Source organism: Lissotriton helveticus, chromosome 1_1 (genome assembly GCF_964261635.1).
Source record: "Lissotriton helveticus chromosome 1_1, aLisHel1.1, whole genome shotgun sequence".
Lineage (NCBI taxonomy): Eukaryota > Metazoa > Chordata > Amphibia > Caudata > Salamandridae > Lissotriton > Lissotriton helveticus.
The window spans coordinates 1,600,186,777-1,600,194,815 of record NC_136057.1 but is presented as its reverse complement, the minus strand read 5'-3'; positions in this window follow the sequence as shown (position 1 = coordinate 1,600,194,815).

Sequence of the window (8,039 nt, the reverse complement as noted above, 5' to 3'; positions counted from 1 at the left end):
GCTCCATGGTTTTCACGGTGGTCCTCCCCTGGGTGTCAGGGGGCTCCTGGCCGACGGCATGGAAAAGTACCCAGGACGGGCTCCATGCGTCCCGGGCATTTGTCCCCCGGGCGTCCGGGGCTCCATCCAGGCCGACGGCATGGCAGAGTGCCCGGGTCGGGCTCCATGGTTTCCAGGGTGGTCCTCCCCAGGGTGTCGGGGCGCTCCATGCCGAAGGCATGGAAAAGTGCCCAGGACGGGCTCCATGCGTCCCGGGCATTTGTCCCCCGGGCGTCCGGGGCTCCATCCAGGCCGACGGCATGGCAGAGTGCCCGGGTCGGGCTCCATGGCTTTCACGGTGGTCCTCCCCTGGGTGTCTGGGGGCTCCAGGCCGAAGGCATGGAAAAGTGCCCAGGACGGGCTCCATGCATCCCGGGCACGGGCACGGGGACGGGGACAGGGTCGGGAGAGTCCAGGCGGCTTCACTTCCGTGTCCAGCCATCTGATCGCCCAGATTCCCTCGGCCATCTGGTCGCCCGGATCCCCTCGGGCATCTGGTCGCCCGCAACGCTTTCCTATGGGGCGACCAGATGGCCGAACTTCCCTGGAAGTCCCGATGAGGTGCCATTCGCCGCCCGGATCCCAGCGAGGGCTCCAGGAGGTTGGGTACATTCGCGCCTTGGGTCCCCTCTGTCACCTCGCGTGCACAGATTACAAGAAAAGGGGGTAATTTTCCTCCGGATTACTAGGGAGAAGGGTACGCCCGGACACCCCTCCGAGGCTGGTGGTTCTCTGCCATGGGGACCAGATGGGCTATGCCTGGGCAACACCTCCCTAGGCCACCCGGGGCTTCCTTCCTCCAGGCCAACTGCATGTCAAATTGCCCAGGACGGGCTCCATGGCTCCTGGGCAGTCGTCCCCCGGGCGTCCGGGGCTCCATCCAGGCTGACGGCATTGAAAAGTGCCCAGGACGGGCTCCATGCGTCCCGGGCATTCGTCCCCTGGGCGTCCGGGGCTCCATCTAGGCTGACGGTATGGCAGAGTGCCCGGGTCGGGCTCCATGGCTTTCACGGTGGTCCTCCCCTGGGTGTCTGGGGGCTCCAGGCCGAAGGCATGGAAAAGTGCCCAGGACGGGCTCCATGCATCCCGGGCACGGGCACGGGGACGGGGACAGGGTCGGGAGAGTCCAGGCGGCTTCACTTCCGTGTCCAGCCATCTGATCGCCCAGATTCCCTCGGCCATCTGGTCGCCCGGATCCCCTCGGGCATCTGGTCGCCCGCAACGCTTTCCTATGGGGCGACCAGATGGCCGAACTTCCCTGGAAGTCCCGATGAGGTGCCATTCGCCGCCCGGATCCCAGCGAGGGCTCCAGGAGGTTGGGTACATTCGCGCCTTGGGTCCCCTCTGTCACCTCGCGTGCACAGATTACAAGAAAAGGGGGTAATTTTCCTCCGGATTACTAGGGAGAAGGGTACGCCCGGACACCCCTCCGAGGCTGGTGGTTCTCTGCCATGGGGACCAGATGGGCTATGCCTGGGCAACACCTCCCTAGGCCACCCGGGGCTTCCTTCCTCCAGGCCAACTGCATGTCAAATTGCCCAGGACGGGCTCCATGGCTCCTGGGCAGTCGTCCCCCGGGCGTCCGGGGCTCCATCCAGGCTGACGGCATTGAAAAGTGCCCAGGACGGGCTCCATGCGTCCCGGGCATTCGTCCCCTGGGCGTCCGGGGCTCCATCTAGGCTGACGGTATGGCAGAGTGCCCGGGTCGGGCTCCATGGCTTTCACGGTGGTCCTCCCCTGGGTGTCTGGGGGCTCCAGGCCGAAGGCATGGAAAAGTGCCCAGGACGGGCTCCATGCATCCCGGGCACGGGCACAGGGACGGGGACAGGGTCGGGAGAGTCCAGGCGGCTTCACTTCCGTGTCCAGCCATCTGATCGCCCAGATTCCCTCGGCCATCTGGTCGCCCGGATCCCCTCGGGCATCTGGTCGCCCGCAACGCTTTCCTATGGGGCGACCAGATGGCCGAACTTCCCTGGAAGTCCCGATGAGGTGCCATTCGCCGCCCGGATCCCAGCGAGGGCTCCAGGAGGTTGGGTACATTCGCGCCTTGGGTCCCCTCTGTCACCTCGCGTGCACAGATTACAAGAAAAGGGGGTAATTTTCCTCCGGATTACTAGGGAGAAGGGTACGCCCGGACACCCCTCCGAGGCTGGTGGTTCTCTGCCATGGGGACCAGATGGGCTATGCCTGGGCAACACCTCCCTAGGCCACCCGGGGCTTCCTTCCTCCAGGCCAACTGCATGTCAAATTGCCCAGGACGGGCTCCATGGCTCCTGGGCAGTCGTCCCCCGGGCGTCCGGGGCTCCATCCAGGCTGACGGCATTGAAAAGTGCCCAGGACGGGCTCCATGCGTCCCGGGCATTCGTCCCCTGGGCGTCCGGGGCTCCATCTAGGCTGACGGTATGGCAGAGTGCCCGGGTCGGGCTCCATGGTTTTCACGGTGGTCCTCCCCTGGGTGTCTGGGGGCTCCAGGCCGAAGGCATGGAAAAGTGCCCAGGACGGGCTCCATGCGTCCCGGGCATTCGTCCCCCGGGCGTCCGGGGCACCCATCTCCATGAGGCCAACGGCATTGGCAAAGTACCCAGGACGGGCTCCATGGGTCCCGGGCAGACCTCCCCCCGGGCGTCCGGGGCTCCCACCTCCAGGCCGACGGAATGTCAAAGTACCCAGGACGGGCTCCATGGGTCCCGGGCAGCTTCCCCCGGGGCGTCCGGGGCACCCACCTCCAGGCCGACGGCATGTCAAAGTACCCAGGACGGGCTCCACGGGTCCCGGGCATTCCTCCCCCAGGTCGTCCGGGCCCTAGAGCTCCGGTGGTCCAACCTGCGCCTGAGGCCCAGCCGGGGTCCAAGAGCCCTGCCTTGCGTGGGCAGGCAGTCAGGAACCCTACCGCGAAGGCTTGGGATGGATGGGGAGCTGGGAGTCCTTTCGATCCCGGCCCTCTGGTCGCCCGCGATGCTTTCCAATGGGGCGACTAGATGGCCGGGCTTCCCTGGAAGTCCCGATGAGGTGCCATTCGGCTCCTGGATCCCAGCTAGGGCTCCATGAGGTCGGGTTCTTTTACGCCTTGGGTCCCCTCTGTCACCTCGCGTGCACGGATTGCAAGAAAGGGGGGTAATTTCCCTCCGGATTACTAGGGGCAGGGTACGCCCGGACACCTCTCCAGGGCTGGTGGTTCTCTGCCCGGGGGACCAGATGAGATATGCCTGGGCAACACCTCTCCCGGGCGTCTGGGGGCTCCATTCTCCGGGCCAACGGCATGGCTCAATGCCCAGGACGGGCTCCACGTGTCCCGGACAGACCTCCCCTGGGCGTCCGGGGCACCCATCTCCATGAGGCCAACGGGATGGCAAAGTACCCGGGAAGGGCTCCACGGGTCCCGGGCAGCCTTCCCCCGGGCGTCCGGGGCTCCCACCTTTAGGCCGACGGCATGTCACACTGCCCAGGACGGGCTCCATGGGCCCCGGACAGACCTCCCCCGGGCGTCCGGGGCACCCATCTCCAGGAGGCCAACGGGATGGCAAAGTACCCGGGAAGGGCTCCACGGGTCCCGGGCAGCCTTCCCCCGCTCGTCCGGGGCTCCCACCTCCAGGCCGACGGCATGTCACAGTGCCCAGGACGGGCCCCATGGGCCCCGGACAGCCCTCCCCCCGGGCGTTCGGGGCACATATCTCCAGGAGGCCAACGGCGTTGCAAAGTACCCGGAAAGGACTCCACGGGTACCGGGCAGTCCTCCCCCCGGGCGTCCGGGGCACCCATCTCCATGAGGCCAACGGCATTGGCAAAGTACCCGGGAGGGGCTCCACGGGTCCCGGGCAGGCCTCCCCCGGGCGTCCAGGGCACCCACCTCAAGGCCGACGGCATGTAAAAGTGCCCAGGACGGGCTCCATGGGTCCCGGGCAGCCCACCCCCGGGCATCCGGGGCACCCATCTCCAGGAGGCCAACGGCGTTGCAAAGTACCCGGGAAGGGCTCCACGGGTACCGGGCAGTCCTCCCCCGGGCGTCCGGGGGCTCCCTTCTCCAGGCCGACGGCATGGTTCAATGCCCAGGACGGGACGTCAAGTGGCCAGGACGGGCTCCATGCGTCCCGGGCATTCGTCCCGGGACGGGGACGGGGTGGGGAAGAGTCCAGGCGGCTTCACCTCCATGCCCAGCCATCTGGTCGCCCGGATTCCCTCGGCCATCTGGTCGCCCGGATCCCCTCGGGCATCTGGTCGCCCGCAACGCTTTCCTATGGGGGGGACCAGATGGCCGAACTTCCCTGGAAGTCTTAATGAGGTGCCATTCGCCTCCCGGATCCCAGCGAGGGCTCCATGAGGTCGGGTTCTTTCACGCCTTGGGTCCCCTCTGTCACCTCGCGTGCACAGATTGCAAGAAAGGGGGGTAATTTGCCTCCGGATTACTATGGGGCAGGGTATGCCCGGACACCCCTCCAGGGTTGGTGGTTCTCTGCCATGGGGACCAGATGGGATATGCCTGGGCAACACCTCCCTAGGCCACCCGGAGCTTCCTTCCTCCAGGCCAACTGCATGTCAAATTGCCCAGGACGGGCTCCATGGCTCTTGGGCAGTCGTCCCCCGGGCGTCCGGTGCTCCATCCAGGCCGACGGCATGGCAGAGTGCCCGGGACAGGCTCCATGCGTCCCGGGCCTTCGCCCCCCCGGGCGTCCGGGGCTCCATCCAGGCTGACGGCATGGCAGAGTGCCCAGGACGGGCTCCACGGGCCCCGGTCATCCGGGGCACCCTTCCCCGGGCCAGCGGCATGTCAGAGTGCCCAGGACCAGTTCCACGGGTCCCGGGCAGTCCTCCCCCGGGCGTCCGGGGCTCCCTTCCCCGGGCCAAAGCATTTCAGAGTGCCCAGGACGGGCTCCACGGGTTCCGGGCGTCCAGGTCTCCCTTCCCCGGGCCAACGGCTTGTCAGAGTGCCCAGGACGGGCTCCACGGGCCCCGGGCGTCCGGGGCACCCTTCCCCGGGCCAGCGGCATGTCAGAGTGCCCAGGACGAGTTCCACGGGTCCCGGGCAGTCCTCCCCCCGGGTGTCCGGGGCTCCCTTCCCCGGGCCAAAGCATTTCAGAGTGCCCAGGACGGGCTCCACGGGTCCCGGACGTCCGGGGCTCCCTTCCCCGGGCCAACGGCATACAGGAGTGCCCAGGACGGGCTCCACGGGTCCCGGACGTCCGGGGCTCCCTTCCCCGGGCCAACGGCATACAGGAGTGCCGAGGACGGGCTCCACAGGTCCCGGTCGTCTGGGGCTCCCTTCCCCGGGCCAACGGCTTGTCAGAGTGCCAAGGACGGGCTCCACGGGTCCCGGTCGTCTGGGGTCCCTCCCCCGGGCCAACAGCAGGTCAGAGTGCCCAGGACGGGCTCCACGGGTCCCGGGCAGCCCACCCCCCGGGCGTTCGGGGCACCCATCTCCAGGAGGCCAACGGCGTTGCAAAGTACCCGGGAAGGGCTCCACGGGTACCGGGCAGTCCTCCCCCGGGCGTCCGGGGCTCCCTTCTCCAGGCCAACGGCATGGTTCAATGCCCAGGACGGGCTCCATGTGTCCCAGACAGACCTCCCCCGGGCGTCCGGGGCACCCATCTCCAGGCCAACGGCATGGCTCAATGCCCAGGACGGGCTCCATGGGTCCGGGGAGGCGTCCCATGCGCCTCCGGGCTTGGGAGCCCCGGCTGGGTCCAGGGGCCCGGGCGGGCCCCGGGTCGGGTGCTCCGGCCCTGGTCCCTGTCTCCCAGCCTACCGCACTGCCAAGGGCCTAGGAATGGGTTCCGTTGTTCCCGGGGAGCCTCCCCTTGCTTGGCTGGGTTCAGGAGCAGTGGCTAGGGCCCCTGAGGGCCCGGGGAGGGCGGCCTCCCCACCCCGGGCTCTGTCCTTGGTCCTGCTGCGTGGCAGGGTGCCCGGGACGGGGTCCGGAGGGACCGGGGAGGCGTCCCATGCACCTCCGGGCTTGGGAGCCCCGGCTCGGTCCAGGGGCCCAGGCGGGCCCCGGGTCGGGTGCTCCGGCCCTGGTCCCTGTCTCCCAGCCTACCGCACTGCCAAGGGCCTAGGAATGGGTTCCGTTGTTCCCGGGGAGCCTCCCCTTGCTTGGCTGGGTTCAGGAGCAGTGGCTAGGGCCCCTAAGGGCCCGGGGAGGGCGGCCTCCCCACCCCGGGCTCTGTCCTTGGTCCTGCTGCATGGCAGGGTGCCCGGGACGGGGTCCGGAGGGACCGGGGAGGCGTCCCATGCACCTCCGGGCTTGGGAGCCCCGGCTGGGTCCAGGGGCCCGGCCGGGCCCCGGGTCGGGTGCTCCGGCCCAGGGCCCTGTCTCCCAGCCTGCCGCACTGCCAATGGCCCGGGAAGGGGTTCCGATGTGCCCGGGGAGCCTCCCCTTGCTTGGCTGGGTTCAGGAGCAGTGGCTAGGGCCCCTGAGGGCCCGGGGAGGGCGGCCTCCCCACCCCGGGCTCTGTCCTTGGTCCTGCTGCGTGGCAGGGTGCCCGGGACGGGGTCCGGAGGGACCGGGGAGGCGTCCCATGCACCTCCGGGCTTGGGAGCCCCGGCTGCGTCCAGGGGCCCGGCCGGGCCCCGGGTCGGGTGCTCCGGCCCTGGGCCCTGTCTCCCAGCCTGCCGCACTGCCAAGGGCCCGGGAAGGGGTTCCGATGTGCCCGGGGAGCCTCCCCTTGCTTGGCTGGGTTCAGGAGCAGTGGCTAGGGCCCCTGAGGGCCCGGGGAGGGCGGCCTCCCCACCCCGGGCTCTGTCCTTGGTCCTGCTGCGTGGCAGGGTGCCCGGGACGGGGTCTGGAGGGACCGGGGAGGCGTCCCATGCGCCTCCGGGCTTGGGAGCCCCGGCTGGGTCCAGGGGCCCGGGCGGGCCCCGGGTCGGGTGCTCCGGCCCTGGGCCCTGTCTCCCAGCCTGCCGCACGGCCAAGGGCCCGGGAAGGGGTTCCGATGTGCCCGGGGAGCCTCCCCTTGCTTGGCTGGGTTCAGGAGCAGTGGCTAGGGGCCCTGAGGGCCCGGGGAGGGCGGCCTCCCCACCCCGGGCTCTGTCCTTGGTCCTGCTGCGTGGCAGGGTGCCCGGGACGGGGTCCGGAGGGACCGGGGAGGCGTCCCATGCGCCTCCGGGCTTGGGAGCCCCGGCTGGGTCCAGGGGCCCGGGCGGGCCCCGGGTCGGGTGCTCAGGCCCTGGGCCCTGTCTCCCAGCCTGCCGCACTGCCAAGGGCCCGGAAAGGGGTTCCGATGTGCCCGGGGAGCCTCCCCTTGCTTGTCTGTGTTCAGGAGCTCCATCCGGGGCCCCTGAGGGCCCCGGGGAGGGTGGCCTCCCCACCCCGGGCTCCGTCCTGGGTCCTGCCGCGGGGCAGGGTGCCCGGGACGGGGTCCGGCGGGCCCGGGGAGGCTTCCCCTGTGCCTCCGGGCCTGGGAGCCCCGGCTGGGTCCAGGGGCCCGGTCGGGGCCCCGGGTCGGGCGCTCCGGCCCTGGGCCCGGTCCCCCGGGCTGCCGCTCCACCCAGGGCCCAGGACAGGGGTCCGTCGGTCCCTTGCAGGCCTCCCCTGCTTGTCAAGGTGTAAGCGGGCCCCGGGTCGGAGGGCCCGCCGGCCCCTGGCAGCCTCCATGGCTGTGGCCCGGCTGGGGCCCCGGGCCTCCGGCCCGCCATGCCCCGGGCGCCCGCTCCCTCCTTCGTGGGGGCACGGGGCGACCGGATGGCGTCCCTTTCGTGCCCGGCCATCTGGTCGCCCGGATCCCCTCGGCCATCTGGTCTCCCGGATCCCCTCGGCCATCTGGTCTCCAGGATCCCCTCGGCCATCTGGTCTCCCGGATCGCCTCGGCCATCTGGTCGCCCGCAATGCTTTCCAATGGGGGCGACCAGATGGCCGAACTTCCCTGGAAGTCCCGATGAGGTGCCATTTGCCTCCCGGATCCCAGCGAGGGCTCCAGGAGGTCGGGTACTTTTGCGCCTTGGGTCCCCTCTGTCACCTCTAGTGCACGGATTACAAGAAAGGGGGGTAATTTTCCTACGGATTACTAGGG